This window comes from Crotalus tigris, unplaced genomic scaffold (genome assembly GCF_016545835.1).
Source record: "Crotalus tigris isolate CLP2741 ecotype Arizona unplaced genomic scaffold, ASM1654583v1 scf7180000019120.420415, whole genome shotgun sequence".
In the NCBI taxonomy this organism is placed as follows: domain Eukaryota; kingdom Metazoa; phylum Chordata; class Lepidosauria; order Squamata; family Viperidae; genus Crotalus; species Crotalus tigris.
The window spans coordinates 258583-280448 of NW_024097386.1; the positions used below are offsets into that span (position 1 = coordinate 258583).

At 39.6% G+C, this 21866-nt stretch overlaps 1 protein-coding gene across 2 annotated transcripts in view; it reads left to right on the forward strand.

Annotated features, from left to right (window-relative positions):
- Positions 1 to 21866, forward strand: part of PTGFRN (prostaglandin F2 receptor inhibitor) — a 112698-nt gene that overhangs the window by 8574 nt on the left and 82258 nt on the right. The window contains exon 1 of one of the 2 annotated variants that reach the window (XM_039359771.1): positions 21007 to 21752. The exons of the other annotated variant lie outside the window; for it this stretch is intronic. The gene's annotated coding sequence lies outside the window, so the exon portion shown is untranslated. Of the gene's footprint in view, positions 1 to 21006; positions 21753 to 21866 lie in introns of those variants that run through there. 2 annotated transcript variants of the gene reach the window in all.

Sequence of the window (21866 nt, forward strand, 5' to 3'; positions counted from 1 at the left end):
GTTTAGCAGTACATTACATATTATCTTATAGTTGGAATATTGACATGATATTGTATTCACACCAAAATGTGAAACTGAGAAAGTTAAAAGGCAAAATGATCTGAATAAGAATTCTCTGGTCTTGTGGAATGTGATTGATGAATACATGTAGTATCTTCAGGGGTAGGTTTAATTGGTCTAAATGTATGGCAAAAAGTGTGAATTGGCTCTCTAGACCAACTAGACAGGCTAATGAACATGCATGTTAACTGCTTTTTTTGTAAAAAAAAAAAAAAGGTGCTGGAACTCACATACTTCATACAACCTGCCTTGCTTACCCTACAAGTTTCCATCCCAAAAAGGTGCCGGAACTCCATTCTGGGCGTTCTATGAGAAAAAAAGCCCTGCATGTTACACTTCGGTAATGGGGATGATGGAAGTACCAGTAATCTGATGGAAGTGACCACTAATGGGATGGTCAGTGTGGTCACTAATTGATAGAGTTGCTAACTGGAAATCATGTGACCATGACTGTGCTTATGATTTTACTTTTTTTTGTTTTATGGTATCAGAAGGATTGAACCCTAAACAGCCAAGTAGCTCAAACATCAGGGAAGATTTCTGTAACTCGACTCATGAGGAAGTCAGATAAAAGGGTAAATCTTATAGTCCTTCTTCCTTGCCAGACCTGTCCTTTGGAATTCTCACCCTGACATTAGAATAATTAGTAAGACAGGAATTAATGTATGTATTGACATTCATTGGAGAGGAGGAGGACTTAAAGAGAGTAATCAGGCACATAATGGGGAATAAACATAGAAAGGAATGTGCTAGTTCTGGTTGTTTACCTAGTATGCTCCTACCTTGGAGCCTAAGCCACATAGAAGACAAAGAAAACCCAAAGTGTGAAACTGATTAAAGTCTTGCCAGTTTCAGGTAGCCTTTGTGATTCTGCTAGTTAAGGTCTCAGAATTGAGCTTGTTAACTTGCCAGCCCTGTTGCAGAGAAAAGCAGCTCAGGAAGAGATAACTTGTTTAGGCATTTTCGCAGGGTGGGAAAAAATGAGTTAGGTATAGAACAATGCATACAAATTGACTGTAATGGCAAACATGTGATAGAGATTCTGCAAATGTGTAATAGATGCCAAATGTTGGCATCAGTTACAAAGTTACTTTGGAATAATAATTACATATTGTACTTGTATGCCATTCAACTCAGTGACTCTGGGCATTAAATTCACAAATTCAAGATCAACCTAAAGCATAGGTCCCAAACAGCCCAAAATATTGTGATTTTTAACTTTTGGTACACTGAAAAGCTAATAGTTTGTTTTGAAAATGGAGGTGACATTGGGACTGGGAAATCTCATGTTTCAAGATGGGAAAGAATACAGTTTAGAGTACAAAGATGAAGGCATTATTTGAAAAGCTGTATCTCAGGAGACTAGGAGAGTTCAGAAAAAGCAGGATAAAAATAATACATTAGTTATAACTGAAATAATTCTGAGCTTAAACTTGACAAACTAATTCAATTTTTTTCTTCAGAAAGGCAGTCTGAGACAAGAGATGTATGCACATTCAGAAATGAATAATAGTTTAATGTTTTAAAAATGTGTAAATATGAAGATTGTTAGAGAATGGAAGTGAAATGGAGCATGTGTCAGTGTATTTCTCTATTCCAAACAAAATAGTGTGAATGTTTCTGATAACTTAAGGAACTGTTGTTAAGGCCCTCAACAGAAAACTATAAATATATGATAATAATATTTCATTATAAAATTTCTTTAAAAATGTAATTGCCAAATTGGAGGTACACTAGTTAGATTTTATACTTATCAATAGAACTCTCAAAACAAGATAATGAAATGCACTCTGTCATTGATGTAATAAAACACAATATAATATATTTTAAAAAATCACAGAGCTTAGACCAGGCATGTCAAACTGCTGGCCCGCGGGCTGGATGCGTCACGTCAAAACTGCGCCCACCCCATTGCTGGCAATGGGGAAAAAGTCCTGATATATCACGTGATATCACATGATGTTGCAAGTTTGACATGCCTGGCTTAGACCCATAGAAAAGGTGAGATAATGAGATCAAATGTCCTAAAAGAAAATCAAGGCTTATGTTAGCACATAAGTGCTTATTTGAAAATGTTCCATGGTCATGTGATCCTAATTTGCATGCTTCACAGCCAGCTTCTGGCAAGCAGAGCCATGGGAGAAGATGGTTGTACAATTGCAAGTTGCTATAAAATGATGTATCACTTAATGACCCACAGCGGCTTGCTTAATGACCACAGTGAAAATGGGATCTCATTTAAGCCCATTGTGGTGATGTGATGCACTTGATGGCTGCATCTTGTCCCAATTGTAGTTAAATAAAGACTACCTATCCTGGGTTGTTAGAACTCAGGCATAAAATTGGAATTCTTGCAGAAAAATAGATCATGAATTCTAATAGAACTACCAAACAGTAAGAAAGTTATAACTAAGTCATCAAAACAAAGCATGATGCTCATGGAAATATGCAATATTTAATGGCCATTTGTTTAACAACTGTTCGAACTTATAATGACACTAAAAAAGTGACTAACAACTGTTTCAAATTTACAACTATAACAGCATTCCCATGGTCATGTGATAAAAATTCAGGTGCTTGTCAACTAGCATGTATTTATGATGGTTGCAGCAACCCAGAGTCATGTGATGACCATTCACAACCTTCTCAGCCAGCTCCCAAAAAGCAAAGTCTGTGGCAGAAGCCAGATTCACTTAACAACTGCACTGATTCTCTTAACTACTATGGTAGAAAAGGTTGTAAAATCAGGTGCAACTGGCTTAACAACTGTCTTGGTTAGCAACAGAAATTCTTGTCCCATTTGTCATAAATTGAGGACTACTTGTACCGTATAGCAAAGGGATGCTAAGGATTACAATGAAGCTTTTGCACTATAAACATGCAAATACAGAATTTTAAGTATAGCAGCACTTTAAAAAATTGCATGTGGAGTACTTATATTAAATAATAAATATTAAAATAACCTTTTTTCAGTTACTGAAAGAGAAGATTTACATGTATCAACCACTAGATTTTGAAGAACCAGGGACTGTAAATTGTAAAAATCCATAAATTAAAAATCCATTAAAAAATCCATAGACAACTAAAGCATGGTCCAATAAACTAAATTAAATGTTGTGAAACATGGGTTTGGAAAAGAAAATAGTATTCCATACTTATTTACAAGACTTAAAAATAAAGGATCTTTGTACATTCATTGTTATAATAATGATCTAATTATATGTACAATGGACAAAAGACAGCTTGGAGATAATGAACAATTTAAATAAAGTAGTAGAGATGAGTGGTAGAAAGTAGAAGAAAGAAAGTAATAAAAGACCAGGTTAGGGATAAATTATCATTGGGAAAATCTGTGTGGTCACTAGAAATTGAAAATAATGACCTATAATCATCATCTGGAAATGAAATATCTTAGAAATAATTAGCTGCTATCTTGGAACTGAAATGGACAACAGTGAAGTGTGCTTGCTTAATCAGAAATGAAGGATACGTTTCTGAGGCAAAGGAGTCAAGCAGATCCATAAAAATTGGATACTTGAACAAAGGAAGAAACCAAAACAAGTTTGCAAGTAATGAACAGCAGCTGTAGGAAACTAGCATACACTGCATCTGTGAACAACCCAACATGGCCAATGTTTTTGATTTAGTCAAAAGATTAGATAGAGCCAATAGAAGAAGAATGGATAGTGGTAAAAATGTCATCAGTTTAATTTAAAATTGTCTATAACTAAAGATCAAAAACCTATCAGGTACTGTATAGAATTTCAGATTCAGATGTAGATAAATCAGATAAGAAATCAATCACTGTGTACACATTCTTTTATCGGGGTATACCTATCACTTTGTGCAATGAGAAACTAAGCCTTGTAACTCTATTGTCTACAGAAGCTAAATACTGGGCTATAGAACAAACATACTGGGATTTTGCATGGCTGCACAGATAACTACTAGATTTCAGAGTAAAAGAAACAGAACCAGCCTCTTTACTTGAGGACAATATGGGATATATAAAAACTATAATATATATTATGAAACGGACATGTTGACCTGCAATATATGGACATGCAAAAAAAAAAAAAAAGTGCAAGTAAAACTGATGTAGTAGCCTGAGATGATATAATGGCAAATGCTCCCACTAAGCTATCACCCCCCAGGGTGCTTCTTTAGGCTCAAAAGAGCACAAAACGACGCACATGGTATAACCAATTGCAACACAGAGTTTGGTGCACAGAGATGATGAGATAGGGGATGGGCTATAATACCATTCTGTTTCAAATTGTTTCCTTCAGGATGCAGAATAGAGGAGGGATCACTGGTGTGCTATTTTCCAGCTCTATTGTTTTGCTGTTTTATATATAAAAGAATGAAAGATGGAATAATTAAAGGTTATCCCTTTGGTACAATCTATGATAACTACCCAGTTCTGTCCTTCTAATATAAAAGTTCGGAAAACTGAAAGTTCTGTCCTTCTGATACAGATATATAGATAATGTAAATTTTTACCTATTGTTCATGTCTCTCCCTTTTCTTTTTACTGGTTAATTGTTTTTCAGTTTTGACAATGTTTAATAAACAAGCAAATAAACATCAAGTTATATTGTTAGCTGAACTGAGTGTTTTGTCTGCTTGCTCTTATTTGGATATAGAGATTGACTGAGAATGTTCTTGGGGCAAATTACACTGGAAGTTAACCACAGTAACATTCCAGTATCACAGAAATATGTGAGTTTTCCTTAATGGGAAATATGAAAGAGAAATGCTTGGGGGAATTAAGAAGTGGCTGCTGAAAACAATGCATATAAAATGATTGCTGCAAAATATATGAAAGGTTTGACATGTATATTTAAAAAAAGATAAGTTATAGAAAATGTAGTCACAGCAACAACCAGATTAAAGAGTCAGAGAAAATGCAAAATAATTTTGATGCTAATAAGCCATTGTTTTGGAAGTGGGAAAAGAAAACTAAACAAAGCACCTTTAGCAAAGTAAATGGAATTGAAAATCGATTGCTGAAATAATTTGAGATTAATCTGAAATGTGGGAAGTATTCCAGAGATTTGTATGGGAATGATATTGATAAGTTGAAGAGTGAGTTTATAAAAACTTGCCTCTCAGAAATAAAATGATGTAAAGGAAAGCATAAATGTTGTGAAACTGTTGAAAAGAAAAGGTAAGTTTGCATACATAGGTAGAAAGCTATAATTCTTATTATTGACTATGAAATATGGCCAGCATGAGGAACACTGGTAATTTTTCTCAGCAATATCTAAAATACCACAAATCACTATCTTTGATTTTTTAAAAAATCTTTTACTATAGCAAGGATGTTCTTGGTTTGGGAAAGCAAGAGGCATAACAATATTTGGGAAAACCAATTATTTCAACTTCTTGATATTTCTGAGAAAAAAGCTGAATTAAAAAATAGCCAGAATTCCTCACATTTGTTTGAGTACCTGTCAAAAATAATAGGAATAAATATAGAAACCTCATAGTAAGCAATGAAAATTCTGCTCCATCAAGAAAGATTTCTTTTCCTTTTATTCCTTCTGGATGTTTTTTATTTATTGGTTGGAATCACTTCCTTTCCTTCTGAAATTCTTTGCTCTAGTGACTTTCTCTACATCTGTATAAAGGGTTATTACAGAAAGTGCTTTGAGAATCATGCTCCTGAGAGTTCACTTGATTAAAACCATGTTCTTTACGTGTGAGCAGGGCCAATCCTGACAATCTTTATATAAGCTGAAGTGAGGACTGATGGATCAGATACAGAAACTATTATTATCTCAATACCTTGAGCAGTATTGTCAGACTAGTATTGTTCATGTAATGTGATGACCCAGGGCATGGCATAGAGGCAATGTAGTCAGCTGGCAATTCAAACCGCCCTTTAATTGCTCCAAATTTTCCTCAAATGCTCCTACGTTTCTGGCAAGCCTCAGAACAAAGTAGCAAAGTAACAAAGTACATTTTCAGCAGTCTCTGGCTGCAAGTAGTTTCAAATACAGTTAGATTCGAAGAGTAATTTACTCAAGGCCATGTAGATAACAAGGAATGAAACGTACATCCAAAATCTAATGAGTCTGGAAATACAAGCTTGCCTGAGCAATTTCAGAAGAGAAGCCAAAATTCAATCCAAGGTCTTTGAACACCAAATCCGGTTTGTCAGCCAGTCCAATGCTCAGAGTTTCAGGGTTTCCAAGCAGAAATCACAAGAGATCAGAGAGTTGTTTCCAAGATTAGCAGCAGCACACAAAACTCCAAGAAATCAGCGTTTGTTCCCAACAAATGCCCCTCCCCACAGCATCTCTTTAAGTCTCAGTCTCCAGGTGTGCCTTGTAGAGAGGGGCGTGGTGCTCTCCTCCCGAATAGTTGAGCCTGCCTGCATTGTTCCCTCCTTCTCTCTACTCTCCATGCTCTAGGATCAGGAGAGGAGGGCCCTTGCTCATCTCCTGAGCTCTGTCTCTCATGTTCATCCTGTCCCAATCCTGAAAGGCCCTGGCCTGCCTCGGCCTGCTCTTCCCCACATCCCTCTGAAGCTACAGACACCTCACTCTCGACCTCCATAGGTTCCAGTTCCAGCTCATTTTCCTCAGCAGATTCAGGCTCCGACAGAGGCATGACATGTAAATACTGTATATACTAAGAACAATTTTGTTTGCCCATGTAAAACAAAATAATCTTTGTTGTTGTGAAGTGACCCCAAGGGATATATAATCAAACAGAATGCCAACATGCTTATTGAAAACCAGGTTCTGTAGTCCGTTTACAGCAATGTCAATTTTTATATACTGGAGTGATTGTAAAAGTAGATTTTAGAAGAGTATCTTTCAATAAATGATATAAAATGATATAAAGAGCTGTCGTGGCACAGAGGTTAGAATGCAGTATTATTGCGGGCTAATTCTGCCAGCTGACTGATGCAGTTCGATTCTTACCAGCTGAAAGTTGACTCGGCCTTCCATCCTTCCGAGGTTGGTAAAATGAGGACACAGATTGTTGGGGGCAATATGCTGACTCAAAAAGCTTTTGATAATTTAAACTGGCAATTCATGTTCCAGCAGCTGATGGAAATGGACTTTGGGAAAAAATTTTACAAATACAATTCAAGCAATCTACCATAAACAAACAGCCAGAATAATGCTAAATGGAGATTACACAGAAAGCTTTGACATTAAAAAAGGTACAAGATAGGGATGTCTACTATCCCCACTACTATTTATACTAACGTTGGAAGTACTGGCCAGAAATATCAGGCAGGACATGGAAATTAAAGGTTTGGAGATAAAAGAGCAAAAATACAAATTACAAGTCTTTGCAGATGATTTGGTCTTCATTTTGGAGGACCCGCTAGAAACGGCTACTAAACTGTTGGAGAAAATAGAAAAGTTTGGAGAAGTGGCAGGTTTGAAAATAAATAGAGAAAAGACTAAGGTATTAAAAAAAAACCTAACAGATAAACAGAAAGCTCAACTTACAAAAAAGCCCAATCTGCAAATAGTAAATTTTTTTTTAGATATTTAGGAATTTATTTAACAGCAAGATGTACAACATTAAAAGAGGACAATTATGAAAACTGTTGAAACAAAAAAAACTAGACTTGAAAAAATGGAAAAATCTTCGACTTCATTACTGGGAAGAATAGCTACAGTTAAAATGAGTGTTCTTCTGAAATTACTCTTTATTTCAAACAATCCCTGTAAAATTGGGAAAGATTTTTTTTGATGACCTAAATGCAACAATATTGAGATTTATTTGGGAAGGGAAGAAAGCACGAATTAAAGCCAAAATGTTACAAGAATCTAAAAACAGTGGAGGATTTGGACTCCCGGACTGGAGATTATATTATCAAGCAGCCATTTTACCATGGCTCGAATGGATAATGCTTAGAAACAAAAGATTACTGTACCTAAAGGGGCATGACCTACAAATTGGTTGGCATGCTTTTAAATAAAATACACAGATATTTCCAAAACCATGCTATAAGGAACGTACCTTTTTTTAGAATGGGAAAAATAGAATGTATATTAATAAGATGAGGGACATTTACTGACTAACTGACATTATTTATGATTATTGTTTCTTATATTGACTATAGTTATTATTTACTATTATATTAATCAGTGTTACTGAATATATGTGCCCGGATAATAGCCTGCTTGCTAAAGCTTGATAATGTTTATGTCAATGGGGGGTAAACCCATTGTTTTTCCCATCCCTGCCCAAACCCCAACCCTGACCCCCATCCTGAATTCCAACTTTCATACCGATCCTATCCCATCCCTAACCTTATAAAACTTTTTAAAATTTATTTTTTTAAAAAGAAACATACAGATTCTAATATGTACATTCTGTTAATGATCTTTTATGATCTTTCTTGCTAAAAGTAGCATACTGGCTATCAATATCCAATACTTAATGTGTTTAAGGAGTGCCAAAAATATTGTGATAACTAATTGCACAATTGCAAATCACCTTCTATAGATTATTGTGGGAATGTGATGGGGTTTCAATGGAATGAAACTGCAGCAGTTTGTTATCTAATGCACAGGTGTCATGGAGTGTAATATCCAGCTAGTACAGTAATCTTATAACAAATGTAACTTGTAATTCTTCAGCATGATGACTGAAGAATCCACCAATGGGTTATTTCAGTCCTCCTGCCCAATCAGATCAAGTTGTCAAATTGTCACGCCTCCTCATTATCTGGGACCTCCCATTTTTCATTTTGGTCTTTCGCCCATGAGGACGTGATATCTTGACTCTCTGTCGTTTGGAGCAGGTCAGACTAGATTTTACAGATTCATTGGTGGATTCTTAAGATTAGGAGAATTAGTAGAGATTATTTTCCTTTCTGGAACTTCTGAACTAGTTTCCCTTCCTTCAGGGTTAGGGTAGGACTCCTCTCCAGGACTGGGGGGGGGCAGCTCTTTCCCTTTTCCGAATCCAGCAGTTTGCTGAATCATTACAAGAATTCTTACTAAAAGAAGTGGGGAGAGTTTCCCTTCGTGCAGGTTATAGGGAGATTGCTTATTTACTTTCCCAGTAAGCGCGTGTGTGGTTCTTTCGTCTGGTGGCCGCCATTTTGAAGCCTCGTGGCTTCTTCTATGACCAGGCTCGGTAAAGGATCCTTATAGCGGCTGCCATTTTGGATCTGCGGAACACCTTTTTGATGAAAATTTTGATTTGCTGCAACATCTCTGAGGGGCTTGCTAGAGTGAGTGACGGAGGAAATCCTTTTTGCTGACTTTTTTATTTGCTTATGACTGCCGCTGAAGAGGAGGGAGCCTTGCTGTGCAGCGGTGAGTGTTTTTGCGCCTAACAGCTGTTAGGCGCGATTCCCAACTCAGTTCCCTGAATAGGTAGAAAGCCTCGAATTTAGCCCCATTTGATTTTAGCTACTTTGGACTGTATTGGAGGCTCGGCTTAGTCTCCTCTTCCAGTTCCCTTCCCCCCCTCCTTCTCCCTCACGGAAACTAGAACGTCCGCCATTTGGGGGACATTTCCTCTGGGCAACGCCCATTTCACACCCAGGCTAGGACGCTATTTTGTGTGAGTGCAAAAAAAGGGGGGAGACTTGTTTAGCATAGTTCACAGAACTTTCATACATTGACATCATTTGTATTAATTTCATTTTGAACCTTAGTGTTTCAGAAACTACCTCCCTATTGAAGACATTTGTTATCACAAGAGTGTGGATTCAACAGCGGCACCGGTCCTTCAGGTCTGATCACCATATTGCCTGTCTGCCCTTCTGCATCTAGTGGCTGCTTCATGATCCTGACCATTGCCACTATTGTGGGACACGTGTGATTTCACCACCAACCATTGCGGAGTGACGGGCGCTTCTGCGCCAATCGTGAGTTCAGGTTAGCCAGTGGGCCGACTCACGACAATCCACGTGAAGTCAGTCCTCCTTCACGGGGGTCTCTGACTTCCCTTGCAGACCGAGTCAGTTCCAAAGTCACCTTTGGGTTGCATCTTGATGGAAATGGCAGAAAACACTGAGCCACATCCTTTGGACACGGACATCACCCCAGTCCAAGCTGAGCCGGCACCAGAGGCACCTTCAGGTAAGGCCAAAACCAAATCTAAGCACGGCAGGAGGGCTGGCACGGCAAGCGACAGGCAGGACGACCATACACACAGACCCCTGGAGAAGCAATTCTCCAGGGCCCAGCGCTTGTTTGCTGAAAGAGGTCTTGAATTTTTGAGCCCCATACCACCTGACATGGGAGCACCTCAACCGTCCACTTCGAGAGCTTGGTTGCCTGAGAATGTGCATCAGCAGGTCCTGACTCAGACTTTTGGTCAGGTAGGACCACCTCTGTTTGGGGAGGACCTTAATTTGCCTGGCCCATCGGCAGCACCCATCACTGCTATCGCACCACCTGCTGCGGGGTTAAGGCCTCTGCTAGAGCAGTCTTTCTCTGGCTAGCTCTGAGAGTGGATATCACAGGCTGTGTTCCAAGCCATGGCCTCAGTGGGTCACCAGTAGACATCTTCCATTCCCGGGCCTTCTTCTGCACCAACAACTGCCACACATCCTTCACTGGAGCGGTCAGGTATGGTCTCCCCATCCCATTCTCCTGATTCCTCCTCTAATGTTTCAGATTATGAGGGAGGTGAGGACGGTTGGTCGGATTGCGAGGAACCCACTTATGAATCTCAGCCTATGTCAGAGCTGTTCAATGCTTCGCTTTTTCCTGCCTTGCTGCGCAGAGCCTGTGAAGCGAGTAAGCTTTCCTCCCACCAGGTCCCAAACCTTCAACCTTCCTCGATCAGGAAACTAATCCCCTGTTTGCTGAAGTAGACAAACACCTCCAAATTCCCTGTCCCCTGTTATTCCTCAAAAATATTCAGGGACAGTGGGAGTCACCTGCTGCTCAGCCGACTCAAGGTGTGACTGAGTGCAAAATAGTAGACATGACAAAGACTTTAGCAGACCTCTTAGAGGTTCCAAAGGTAGATGAATCTCTGGCCCCACTATTTTCGACTGCCAGTCGATGTATCGGACGCCCTTAAGGCAGAAGATAAAAAATCTGAAATGGCCTTGCACAAGGCACATTTGGCATCTGCCTGGGCAACTAAAGCAGCAACGGCCACTTCCTTCTTTGCAAGGATCTCTATTACCTGGCTTCGTCAGTTACAGGAGAGAATTCCGCTGGAAGAAACCTGGATCCATCAGGATTTGACCAAATTATTAGCCACATCTGAGTATATGGCGGATGTCTCCCTGTATTCGGCCAAACATTCAGCCCGAGCAATGGCTTCCAGCATAGTCGCTAGGAGGCTTCTGTGGCTAAAAAAACTAGAGAGCCAAAAGCAAACATAAGTGGCGTGCGGCCACAGCCCCCTTCACGGGTGGCAGATTATTTGGGGAGGCCCTAACGCCATATCTCATTGAGAACAAACAGAAACAAAAAGTCATTTCTCATGTAGCAAGGAGAACTACTAGACGGTTCCTCCCTTACAATTGCTGACAGTCCTTCCGGACTGGGGCCGCAACAGAGTCTGCGCAATCATACAGGCCACCAGCTCCTAAGCCTGAGTGCTCATTCGATAGGGCAGGTTAAAGGGACAGAACCAGGTACCAGCCACAAACTAAACATTCCTTTCGTGGCAGAGGGGGTCACCCCTTCCATTGCGGAAAATGACTCAGAGTCAACCTCTCCCATTGGCGGCACACTCACTGTTTTCATACGCCAATGGGAAAACACGACCACAGACTCCTGGGTTCTGCGCACTATTAGAGAAGGCCTGTCCCTGGAGTTCAAATCCATGCCATTAGATCACTTCATGTCTTGCCTAGCCATGAGAAACCCTGTAAAAAGGGGGCTCATGGAAGACGCTATCAAACATCTACTCACCATCAAGGCAATAGAGGAGGTTCCCCCGAACAAGGCGGGGCTGGGGTATTACTCCATCCTGTTTGTAGTCCCAAAATCCTCTGGGGGATGGAGGGCAATTCTCGATCTCAAGGGACTGAACCTCCACCTTCAATACAAGAGATTCAAAATGCAAACGTTACATTCCATTTTAACCAGCATCAGGTGGGGAAGCATACCTACACATTCTTATCCTCCCGGATCATTGTAGGTATCTGCGATTCTGTTACCTCAACCGACACTTTCAATACAGAGCCCTTCCGTTCGGCCTCTCCTCAGCCCCCAGGGTCTTTACCAAAATCCTAGCAGTGTTGGCAGCTCACTTAAGGCTGGTCCCAGTACGGGTCCAGTGTTATCTGGACGACATCCTGATCCAGTCCCTGTCAGCCACCCAGTTGGATTTGGCCCTCACCATAAGGACCCTGCAGAACCACGGCTTCCTGATAAATTTCAAAAAGAACCAGATGACCCCCTCTACCCGCCTGCTTCCTCTGGGAGCGGTGATAGACACGGACTCGTGCCTCATGTACTTGTCAGAGGAGAGGCGCAGGAGCATCAGAGACCTGGCACACAGGGTGAGCAGAGACAGGGCTGTGTCATTGGCTACGCTTTCTCAACTCCTGGGCAAGCTAATATCATGCATAGCAATAGTGCCATGGGCCCGGCTACATGCCCGGAACCTGCAGTGGTTCCTGCTTCCGTATCAGAGACAGCATACCAGTACATCCAATTGGTTGGTCAGGGTTCCTCATCAGGTACGTCTCTCACTCGGCTGGTGGACTTCATCAGCTATTCACAAGGGGACCCTGTTCAAGGAGCCCAGTCGATTTCAGGTGACCACGGATGCAAGTCTCTTTGGTTGAGGGGCACATCTCCAATCCCAGATAGCTCAAGGTCGATGGTCACAAACAGACCTCAAACACAGTATAAACTGGTTAGAGCTCAGGGCAATATATCTAGCTCTCCAAAAATTCCACACTGTAGTCAGGGGCCAGCATGTACTGGTCCGAATAGACAACGTGGCTGCAAAAGCTCACATAAATCAGCAAGGGGCACCCGGTCCAAATCCCTCATGACGGAGGCTCGAGCATTGAGCTCATGGGCAGAGAAACACCTGCTCTCCATCAGGGCCGAGCATATCTCGGGAGAGGCAAATTGACAGGCAGACTTTCTCAGCAGGTCGATAGTGGATCATTCGGAGTGGATGTTACATCCAGATATCTTCGGGGAAATATCGGACCAATTTGATTGTCCGATCTTGGACCTGTTTGTCTTCCCGGGGAACGCTCAGCTGCCCAGATTCTTTTCTCGGTTCCCTTCCCAGGGAGCAGAGGGGACGGATGCGCTGTGCAGCAGGTGGCTACAAGGTCTGTTGTATGCCTTTCCCCCATTGCCTCTGCTTCCAGCAGTAATCAGTAAGATCCTGGAGGAGCAGGCAGAAGTGGTCTTCATCGCTCCTTACTGGCCCATGAGACCATGGTTCGCGGACCTAGTGAGTCTTTCATACTCAGCCCCGTGGAGGATTCCCGACAACCAAATATAGCTGACACGGGGATCTCCAACATCCAGACCCCCAATGGCTTCAATTGACCGCCTGGCACTTGAACGCTGCACCCTGACTAGGGGGTCTTATTCAGCAGAGGTGATCGCTATGATCCAGGTGGCCAGGAGACCGGCAACGAACCGCATTTATGACCATACGTGGAAGACTTTCTGTCGCTGGTGCGACAAGAATCACATATGTCTATCACAGGTGACTATTCCCAGGGTACTGGAATATTTAATGGAGGGCGTCAACAAAGGGCTGGCACCCAACATATACGCAGACAGTTAGCCGCACTTTCCTCAGTACTCTCATGGGATTCCTCAGAGTCTTTATCAAGGCATCCTACCGTCCGGGCCTTCCTTAAGGGAGTCACGAATAGTAGACTGCCTGTGATTCATAGGTATCCATCCTGGGACTTACCTCAAGTTCTTCAGGCACTAATCTCATCTCCCTTTGAACCACTCAAAACGTGCTTGTTGCGACACTTGTCACTCAAGGTCTCCTTCCTGATTGCTATTACCTCGGCTAGGCGCGTTTCAGAATTAGCTGCCTTATTGGTTAGGGAGGATCTGTGCATGTTTCATGAGGACAGGGTGGTTCTCAGGCTAGACCCTTCATTCATCCCAAAGGGTAATACGATTTTCCATAGAGCACAGGAGGTCATCCTTCCAAGTTTCTGCCCTCACCCGTCACATGAATTGGAACGGCGTTGGCACACTCTGGATGTAAGGAGAACATTACGACATTATATCAAGCACACAGCGCCTTTCCGTAAGTCTGAAGCCCTGTTTGTGTGTTTTCAGCCTTCTTCAATGGGTCAAAAGGTGTCAGCTTCCACCATAGGTAGGTGGATCAGGGCCTGTATTGCAAACGCTTACGTCTCACTTGCCTTGCCTATTCCTCCTCATGTGACGGCTCACTCCACCCGCAGTGCTGCCACAACTGCGGCGTGGGCAACCCAGGCGTCCATTGAGGACATTTGCTGGGCGGTGACATGGTCTTCGCCATCACCTTTCATTAGACATTACTGTTTGGACAAATTTGTGTCGGCTGAGGCCACTTTTGGTAGGCGTATTTTACAATAAGTAGTCACACCATCTGGGGGTCCAGCTCCAACTGACTCCCACCCTTAGGGACTCCAGATGCTTTGGTACGTCCCATTGGTGGATTCTTCAGTCATCATGCTGGAGAAGGAGCGTTGGCTTACCTGAACGCCTGTTCTCAGCATGATGATGAAGAATCCACGTCCTCCCCTATTAGATGTCAGTCAGGTTCGGGTAGGATACTTGTTATGTTAGTTCCTTTTAATACCTGCTTGAGAGTCATCATGTCGAACTGTTGTCATTGGCTACGCCGTCGATGAAAACTGGGAGGTCCCAGATAATGAGGAGGCGTGACAACTTGACAACTTGGTCTGATTGGGCAGGAGGACTGAAATAACCCGTTGGTGGATTCTTCATCATCATGCTGAGAACAGGCGTTCAGGCGTTCAGGTAAGCCAATGCTCCTATCACTGCCTCTGCACAAATATGACTGAAATAATATGGCTTGAGCAGTTAGTATGAATGTGCATAGGACAAAGGGTTAGACTCTGAAGGGACTGAACTTCTAAATAAGAGGAATTAGGCTTTGCTTTTTAAAAATTGCAATAATCTGTTTATTTCATTCCCTTACTACACTGTGATGTATACTTACTGTCATCATCATCAGTAAGTCATATACAGCCCTGTAAATAGCCTAATAATTATTTCTTTTTTCAAGTATGGGAGTTAAGAGAATAATATCAAATGCTAATTTAGCCATGTATCAAAGCAGTCAGAATGGTTTTGTTAGGAAGGATAAGAACAGACGAGAGTGGGAATCTCCTTATCTGTTTTTCCTTAATTGCTCTAATCCACGCACAGCTTCAATCTATTACTATTACTCTTATGATCACTTTTCTGAGATTTTGTTTAAGATGCAATTGATGTTATTTCAAGCTGGTAGAAAAATAGATTTTAAGTAATTATTCTCAGGCTAATTCTCTTTCATAAGTGCTTTTGCATTATCCTCTGAAATAACCTCTCTGTTGCTGGAGAATACAGTAATGGAAAATTTGTCCCTTTATAATTATTACGGGATGATTATTTCATCAGTCACAAAGCATAACTGAATCTGCTAGAAAACCGTATGGTAAGTGAATGGATTTGCAACATGATAGAGGTTAATACGTCACTTTTTTAAGGTTATTACAGTTTATTCATAAAGAATATAATTTGGGATCTTGTGCAGAGGCACATATTTATTTGGAAATATTGACAGGACAAACAATTAAAATGCTGAAAAAAGCTGCCATATTTAAATAATAGGTACTCTCATGAATGCTACAGTTGCCTGCCAAAGGAATCAATATTAAAATTTAAAAGCAGAGTAATGGAAATCGTATACAAGACTATTGAGGATCTATTTTAGTACTTATATTTGAAATAGCTAAGCAGAATTTGACAATCTAAAATTCCACTCAGACTTCATAATTGTTCTCCTTAATGATTCTATAGAAATAATTACTGCTTTCAATAACTCAAAACAGGTTCCCTCCCTCCATAATCCAATCCTCTGTCTGTCTGTCAGTCCGTGCAAATTGCAAAGCTTTTGTCTTTGAGGACCACATAACTTAATTGCTTGGAGATTCTCAGCAAGACACTGTCAAGTATCCTGGAAAATATTAGAGATATAGGTACTATTGATATAGTGGGTTTCTTTTTTAAATAACCATGAATTGGGCTGCAATGTATTTTTATAACTTTTTTTCCGAAACAAGTTGTAGGCTTAATGCTTTTCTTACTTCATTATTATCAAGAACTGCTATATTATTTTATCAATAAATTAAGCAATTGTATGTTAAAAATTATTATAAGGCCATTTATTCTCGGAAATTAGCCCAAGATGTCCTAACACAAAAACAAGTTAAAAAAGGAAAAGGGAAAAGTTATATAGCACCTCATATACTAGCCCTGCCCCATTCTAGCATGGCTCAGGATCTTGTTTCTGTGTCCCGCGGCATGATGGCAGCTGTTTTTGCACTTTGCAGCATGGCGCTGGCTCATTTTTGTGCCTTGTGGTGCGGCAGCACCCACTTTTGTGCCCTGCAGTGCAGTAGCGGCTGTTTTTGTGTCTTGCAACACGGTGGTGGCCCATTTTTGCAGCACAGTGGCAGCTCATTTTTGCGCCCCGTGGCATGGCCATCTGTTTTTGCACTCCTGGCCGTGGGCTAGCACAAGTGAGGGTGTGGGCATGCACACCTGTGTACATTGGCCAGCCTGTCCTGCAGCTCAATGGCCAGCAGGCTACAGCCCACTACCGGGCTGCAGCCCACAATGGTGTTGCATAAAATGCTGGGTTCTGAATCTCTTCAGAATGGAAGATGACCTTGAGACCTAAACATGCTAATAATATTTATTTCATTACTTTTAACCTTTCAGCTGAGTATTAGATGGCTTTGACTTTCAGAACAGAAGTAGCTACAATTAGAATAGGCTTTGTACCAAATAGAAAGTTATGCCAGCTTCTCTTCGTTTAGGGATACCTTTAGATTTGCGTAAATTTTTCTTATAATTGAAGTACAAATACCTAATATGTGAAGAAAGAAACTTAGAAAAACTGAAGTATAAAACAAACTTAGGGTTGGAAGGCAGTCTAAAAGCCATATGTAATAAGGGTAATGGTGAGGCTGCTCTTAAAAAAGAATTATAAGATGACATTAGGCAAATTCAATTCTACATAGCGGCAGATATTTCTCTATTAGGGAGCAAAGGAAAAATATCTGCTGCAAACTCCAATGGAGTCAGGAAGGGCATCCAGACAGTAAACACCCAGCTCCATCCAGTCACCCCAATTCTACTGCAAATTAAGGGATTACAGGGTTGTAAAAAGATAATTTATAGACTGTATGTAGACAAAATATAGACTATATAGTATATACACATAAATATATAGACAAAATATAGATTGGATTAGGAGCCTTGGTGGCACAGTGATTAGAATGCAATATTGCAGGCTAACTCTGTCCACAGCCTTGAGATCGATCCTGATGGGGCTTGAGTTGACTCAGGCTTCCTTCCTTCTGAGGTTGATAAAATGAGGACCCAGATTATTGGGGGCAATATGCTGACATTGTAAATCACACACAGAGCGTTGTATATAAGTCTAAATGCTATTGCTATTGCTGTTAGATGAATAAAAGGTGGTTTAACAATTGTAGCCAACAAGTGTATATTAATAATTCCAAATCAAGATGGAAGGAAATGTAGCAATCAGAGGATAGTATCAAGATTTATGAGGATCTTGATAAACTGAAATATTGGGTTATATACCTATAAGATGCAATTCAACAAGAAAAAACTCAGTCTTACATTTAGGTAAGAAAAAAAATACTCCAAAAGTGGCATGAGTTTGAGGAAAATATACTGAAAATATACTGACGGTATTAGTGTTTAATGTCTTACAAGCTAAATATAAATCAGCAATGTGCTGCACTGTTTTATTTATTTATTATATGTATCTCTGTGCTGCCTATTCTATAAATCTTGGGCTGCTTACAGTAAATGGTACAACAAGAAAAAATAAAGTACAAATTCACAGCATATCATGACTTTGCCCTGTTCTTTCCTTCCTAGTTATCTCCAGTTAACTGACACCTTCTAATCCAAATTTTCTTTAAAAGAGAATATAGAGTGCATCACTTAATGCATTATGCTAACATTAAGGAAAGTTCTGTATAGTCTGATATGAATATTGCGTCCAGTTCTGGCCACCACATTTTAAGAATAATATTAGTAACCCTCAGTGCCCAGAGCAAGATGATAAGCATCCCAAAGGATGGTTGGAATGTTTAGCCTGGAGAAGAAAATATTGTATGTAGACGAAACTGTGTTCAAGTATCTGAATGACTGTGATGCAGAGGTCAGGGCAGAATGTTCAAATTGTTCTACAAGACAGGACATGAAACAATGGGCTTAAGTTACAAGGAAATATATGTTGGCTGGATATGAGGAATAATAATTCTAACAGTAAGCTCAGCAATTGAAGAGATTGCCTTGTGAGATGATGGATTTGCCTTTGCTGGAAGATGTCCAGATGACAAGCTGGGATGGGGATCCTGCAGTAAATAGTACTGCTGTGACTCATTTGGATTAGATGATCTCCAAGGTCCTTTTAAATCCTCCCATATTTTCACTGTATGATTGAAGATAGGTGGAAAATTCTTCCACCACTATTTGGCAATTTGCATAATTACATTAATTTAGAATTCAGATGCAGTCTATGGAGTAGAGGCTGCACTTCTTTCTTGAGGATTATTGTACATAAGGATTATTTATAAATAAAGATATATTTTAAGTATAAATAATTAAAATAATTAATCTTTTGGAAGTAAACATTTTAATTAAAATTTAAATGCAAGTTGAAAGGGACTCTGTAGTAGTGGAATCACATAGATACAAACTGGGAAGAAGCATTTATCTTTATTAGCAAAAGGAAGCAAAAAATCTTGGAGGGGATTCTGGAATATTAAGTAGTGTTTTTTTAAAAAATAGCATGCATTTTATGAAATTTTAGATAGAACTCCAGTTGTTTAACTCAAAAATTTTGAAAGTGTAGATTGTCCACATCTTGAAGTGGAACATAACAAGCTACTTAGAAGTGGATCACATTTTTTTTTTTAATTGCTTGGGCTTGCTTGAGTAAACTTATAGCTGGCTTGATAGGCAAATTGGGGACCAAAGCCTGGAGCAAGTTTTGAGAAATGCTGAAACCTGTGTTCCTACATTTTATTAGAATTCTCCACAGCTAGTATGATGTTTAGTAGAAAAGCTGTAGCCCTTGCAGTATATGAAGGCTTATATATTTTAGTGAAATTCACACATTTAGTGCAATGTTTTGATTCAGTGGTTAGAAAAAAAAAGTAAAAATGATGGAAGTTATAATACAAGTGATAAAACTAAGTCAAAAAAGCATGATGAAAGTTGTGCATTTTTTTAGGAAGTGGTATATTTATTTCCCAGACAAATCATGATAAAATCTGTAATTTAATTTATGAAAGAGATTGCCAAATTCTTGAATAATTTTGGGGGTTGGAGTTGAAAATCTCTAGTGTGCTCTGTCACTGAATTTTAAGATTTATAGAATATGAAAGTAGAAGGAAATGTTTTCTTGAGTTCAAACTTTGCCACAAGTGGTTCAGTAACAGTTAAAACTGGTACAGCAAAGACCAGCTGCATTTTGGAAATCTTCATTTAAAAAATTACATATACAACATTATTTCACATACTGTCATAATCCTTAGTAGTATGAATATGAGTAAAATATATTAAACATTTTTAAACTGTTGAAGCTCTTTTCTGGAAAGCATATTTTTCATTGTTAAGAGAATCCTAGTTCAAGATCTTTCAGCAAACTTTCAAATAATTTTTCAAATTGTGCTCCAGTTTTACTATGTAGGCTAGAGATCTTTGAACAAATACAAGTAAAATATATATTCTTTTTTTCATAGCATTTTACTGCAAGCGCAGCGTCCACCTTTTTTATCCTTGTGAAATGTAGTTTTTGTGATTGGCTAGATGTGCCCTTGGGAAAGAATATTACAAAAATACAACCATGAAAATGATGTAGCAATCAGTTTTATTAGTTACAGAAATCTCTTACTTTTGTTTTTTTTCAGTATTGCTGGAAAACAATTATTGTTATTTCAGTATATTATGCTGTTGGCAAGCAAAATGGAAACAAGCATACATGAATTGCATTATTATTGCTAGAAATATTATAAAGTCAGAAATTGAAGTTGTAATAGATATCCATGGATGATGCAGTTAATGAGTTACAGAATGGAAACAATTGTCATTGTCAAATACTGTTTGCAAGAAGTGTTGTACTTTAGCTCAGTAATGAAGATACGCTGTGCATATTTTAAGAATAGAATAGAATAGAACCTATACCATTTCAGACAAGTTTAGTCTAGTCTCTTCTTAAAAATCTCCAGTGGTGTAGCACCCACGATTTCTGAAGGCAAACTATTCCACTGGTTAATTTTCCTCACTGTTAGGAAGTTTCTCCTTAATTCCAGGTTGCTTCTCTCTTTGGTCAGTTTCCAACCATTGTTTATTGTGTTGCCCTCTGGTGCTTCGGTGAATAACGTGATCCCCTCTTCTTTGTGGCAGCCCCTCAAGTACTGGAATATTGCTATCATGTCTCCCCTATTTCTTTTTTTCTTCAGACTAGCCAGACCCAAGTCCTGCAGCTATTCTTCATATGTTTTAGTCTCTTTGATCATTTTAGTTGCTCTTCTCTGAACTTTTTCCAAGGTCTCAACATCTTTTTTGTAGTATGGTGACCAAAATTGGCTGCAGTATTCCAGGTATGGTCTTACTAGGGTTTTATAAAGTGGTTTTAGTACTTTGCGTGATCTTGATTCAATGCCTGTTTATTTAACCCAGGATTGTATGATGTCTTGGGATCAATTGCTGGCATTTGTGATTCAAAGAGTATTTGTTGTCAGGGCTCTTCCCATGCTTTCATGTCAGGGGCTGACAAGATTTTGGACAAAATCTTTCTTCTTTAGGAAGACATGACTTCAGTTTGAAATGCACTTATAGTCCTTCCTGAGAAATTGATCCAAAGACCGGCCTGTGTAGGGATAGTTGAATTGGAGTATTTGGGTAGATGTTGTAACATTCAGTTCAATGGTTCACCACATGAAGCAGCCATAAAGAGATGCTAAACCTTCCTGACTCAGAGTTCCTGACTAAAAAAATGATGTCATTTGATAGTATTGCACTTGACTAGTTATCCCATCAGCACTTTTTGGATATCTGCTATCACAGTGCCGAGTCAATGAACTGAGGTAAGTTGTAGGCCAGAATATCTTGTACAGTTCATATTACTGAAGATCTGGATAGACTTGGCCAGAAATGCAGTTCAGTGTGTCAGCTTTAAATGCTTGTATTGTGAAGTATATGAAGTAGCAGGAAACACTGACACAGGAATAAGATCTGTTTGTTCCATTGATAGAGGAGAATTCTATCCAGAGGGCATTCATTGCTAGAGTGTTTGATTGGGTAAGAAGACTTCATCCCTGTGCCTTCCATCTCTTATTCTTGATTTTTTGTATAATTTTAAAATTTAATTTGCATAGTTTTAATATTTTAATAATCTTTCAATTTGTCTTTTTATCATTTGTAAGCCGCCCAGAGTCACTTTGTAGGGGAGATCGGGAGCATAATAATTAAGTAAGTAAAATGAAATAAAATAAAACAAAACCCAAAGAAATATGCATAATGGTTCCATTTCCTATTTGCCCACAACTGTATAGTGTGGGCTAAGAGAGAATAATTGAACGAAAA